The sequence below is a fragment of the Excalfactoria chinensis genome, chromosome 2 (assembly GCF_039878825.1).
Source record: "Excalfactoria chinensis isolate bCotChi1 chromosome 2, bCotChi1.hap2, whole genome shotgun sequence".
Taxonomy (NCBI): domain Eukaryota; kingdom Metazoa; phylum Chordata; class Aves; order Galliformes; family Phasianidae; genus Excalfactoria; species Excalfactoria chinensis.
Window position 1 is genome coordinate 11,277,286 of NC_092826.1, and position 3,849 is coordinate 11,281,134.

The following is a 3,849-nucleotide window of genomic DNA, read 5'->3' on the forward strand; positions in this document are numbered from 1 at the left end:
GAGCTGGTTGTCTGATTGCTTCCAAGTTGTTGACCTTATCAGCCTTGAGCTTCTCTTGACTCCAAGCAGAAACTCTTCTGCAGGAACATCTGGAACTCAGGTTATCATGGCAGAAGGTACGTGGGAACGTCCAGCATAGAGCTGTTACTTCATTGCAACTCAAAGGAAAATGAGGTGAATGGAGCACTCCCTTCCAGTCAAATCAGTACATACCTGAAGCATGTGCTCTGGTATTTGCACTCTTACCAAAGCGTAGGAGTGTCTGTTGTCCAAAAGAATCTCTAGTGCTTGCACTGATCCAATAGCTTCACTTTCTGCCTTATCAAGGTGTTTTTCTAGCTGTGTTATCCCAATGACTTTATTTATTTCCCAGTTACTGCATCTGGTTAGTCAGGACTGCAACACACAGAGTCAGGTTCTTGGCCAGGGGGAAGGCAAGTGAGGAGCCCACTGAAGGGAGCTGTCACAGTAAATTGGGGAAAATAATACTAAAAGCATTTTCTTTAAAGGCTAATGCATCTCAGGCTGAAACAGGAGAGGTTACCTTGGAAGAGCAGGATGACTTGTTCCATGGAAACCAGCTATGGAAACAAGTACAAAATGCAGATGCTTTTTTTTTACTTTATCTGTGCTGTCATTTAGAGTGTTAGAGTGGTTGTGCTTATCTTCATGGTTATGCTGCCTCTGGAGTACAGTTAGGTGTGCACCCCCTGTTAAAACAGGGGACAGGCTGCAAGGCACCAGAGTCTTAGCAAGGGAGTAAGACTGCTGTAGTTCAAATACACTTCTTACTCAAATTCCTTGAAAGTAATCAATTGTACTTATATTTTTATGGACTAAGTCCTTTAAGGAGAGTCCTTTAAGGAGGTTACTTGGTCTCTTTAGGAATGCACTGGGTCGGTTGGTGAGCTCTGCCTGTGATCTCTTCAGGTGACGCAGATTGAGTCATGCCTTTTCCTATTTCCACTCTACTGTCACTGTAATGCCTCCCCTCTCCTAGCAGCTCCCAGGGTCTGGGGTTGCAGTGGAATGGGCTGTCCAGAGTGGCGGTGGAGTCTCCATCCGTGCAGGTATTTGAAATGAGTGGCACTGAGGGATGTAGTTTTGTGGCAGGATTGTGGATTCAGGTCGATGATTGGACTTGATGACCTTAAAGGTCTTTTCCAACCAGGGTGATTCTAGGATTTGACTGGCAGCCCCAAGCACGAAGGAGGCCTTGCAGCAGTCAGTGATAACACAGTACCTGCTGATCTCTAGCAAAAAGATCGGGGGGAGCTCCTTGAAGCACCCTCACCATCTGTCTTACAGCTCAGTAGTAAACAAGACAACAGTACTTTGAGAGCCACCTGTGCAACAAATAGAATGATAATGGCTCAGCTTTGCCCCAGCTTCCTTCACTATCAACGAACTCCTGGTTCCCTCTGTTTCATAAGGGATGTGAGGGGAAGTGCAGTGAGCCGTCTGGGGGGTTGTTTTACTTTGGATAAAACCTGAGTTGTTCCTTTTGTTAAGCTGCACAACTGGGACAGAGCTGTTTTCTAAAAGGCTCTATAAATAGCTTGTGTAGGTTCAAAGGCCTTTTCTAAGCTGGAAGGACATCAGCCCACCCCCCTCAGTTCTTGATGCGTATTATATTGTGCTTTTTGGTAGAAAATAAATATCCCTTTAATATGTTTTTCTTGGATCGTTTTGGTCCTGGTCTGAACAAGCCTTGAACTCACAGCAGAGAAGGGGAGGAACCCAACAGTTTTGCGGCTGAGGTGGCACGTCCAGCCCCTCGCGTTTGGAGATGCTGGCTGATTTTATGCCTTCAACAGTTTCCAGCTTGGCTGTGTTTTGTCACAGAGTTCTCTGTTGTTTGTTGCAGAAAGTACAAACCGTAGCAGCTAAAAATGAGTGGCTAAACAGGAAAGACGCCCACTCCCAACTCTATGGGATAAACAAAGAGCCCTCTGCGTTTCGCATTTGTAGATGGAGAAATTGCGATCAGCTCAGGAAATGAGATTTCCTCCTCTTTGAGGCAACCCATGGACTGTGACTTATTTTAATAAGAGCTTTCACCACTCAGTTAAAAATATGTCTGTGAGAGTCAGTTCATTCATAAAGCAACTCAGAACTGATGACCAGACAGGTGATCTTTTGTCGAGTGGTCTACACGGTGTACTGCAGGCCGCCCCAAGCACTGGGCATTAATAGATAGCTTCTGGGTTTTGTTCTCTTCGCCGCTTCTCCATAGACAAAACTTGTACTTTTGAGAGGAGTTTGGATTGTGTTCTGGGCCAGACAGCTCTTTTTGGCTGCCCAGCCTGCACGAGATGCCTCCCATCCAAGGGGAGATTTCCAAGCTTACGCTGCAGCCAGCGTTCAGCTTTCCATGATATATCTCAAGTTGATGAGACTCCCACTGAGTCTGCTCATGAGTGGTGCTCATGGTGGTGCATTGGCACCTTGGCCTTTACTCTGCCAAGTTGAAGGGCTTTGGTTACTGCAGCAATTGATACCCAGAGAATTTGCCCTTGGCCAGGTGTTATGTGGTTTCCCACCAGAACCTGAGCAGTTTTCAGCACATACTCTCTCTCAACCTTTTTCTTAAGTCTTTTTATAGCTCTTTCACTTAAGTGGAATTTATTCTTTCTTTTTTGGATGTGGCTGGAGGTGTAAATCCAGACAGATATAACTCCTGAAGGGTCATCAAGCCGGCTGTGCCACGACTCATCAGCGCTTGTGTTGTTTGTACGTAAAGCAAACAAAATCCTTTTTAAATCTCTGAAGTCAAAGTCATTTTATTTGGTTCCTTTCCTTGCATGTAACCAATGAGACGGTTCTCATTTAAGATAGCTGGCTCATGGCAGTAGGTAGAAACCTACAATCTTTTCCTTATTACACCCTTTTATATTTAAACCCTCTATTTTTAACCCAATGGTGGGATTCAGGGTTAATGTTCGTTAGATCTGTGTCTAGACAGTTGTGAAAAACAGGAAATGAATTAAATTACAGTAAGAAAGGAGAACTTAACCTCTTCTCTCCTAGCTAACATGGGAGGGGGTGAAATATTTTACAGCAGAATATCTGTGAAAGTTTAAGGAAGTAGAAAATAAAGAGGGAAAAAAAAAACCCTCTGGTCCTATGGGGATTATTTTGCAGAAAATAAAGAGCTGGGCTCTGCTCCTCCTTACACCCCAGCAGTAATTCTTTTCCTTTGGTCTCTGGGGAAAAGCTGCATTTTATTCCTGTGTGCTTCTTGCGAATATTCAAAAGAAAATAAAGGCCATCCAACCAGTTTCGTGTGCAGAGATAGCTCAGCTGAAAGGGCCAGTCAGCAGAACCCATCCTATGTGCAGTCAGGGTTTGCACCACACCTGAGCACCTTCACCTCCTCCTCACCCGAGCACCTTCACCGCCTCCTCCTCAGCACAGGGCCATGATGGGTTTAAGTACTGACAACTTTCTTTCTTTGAAATAGAAACTGGAAAAATGCAAAATTTCCTGCCTTGGACTTTTAGAAAAGCAGGAACCTGTAGCCATGGTGGCCCCAACACAGCAAGTCTCTCTGTGTCCAAATCCAGGACAAGACCCCATTTGTATCATGCACAGCTCCTCATCCCCTTCATCTGAAGCATTTTGCTGGAGTCCATTGTCTTCACGTGTGCTGTCAGCCTGTCAGCAACACACGTCCCTGTGGCAGAGCAGCACAGCTCTGACCTGCCCAGCACTTCAATGATTCATTTTATCGTGACTGGTTTTCATTTCAAAGGCCCATTTATGCTGCAGAGTGCAAATCACCAGGACAGCGTCATAGCTAATTTTATAGTATCTTTAGCATCCTCATCCCTCCCCCCCAAAAAAAAC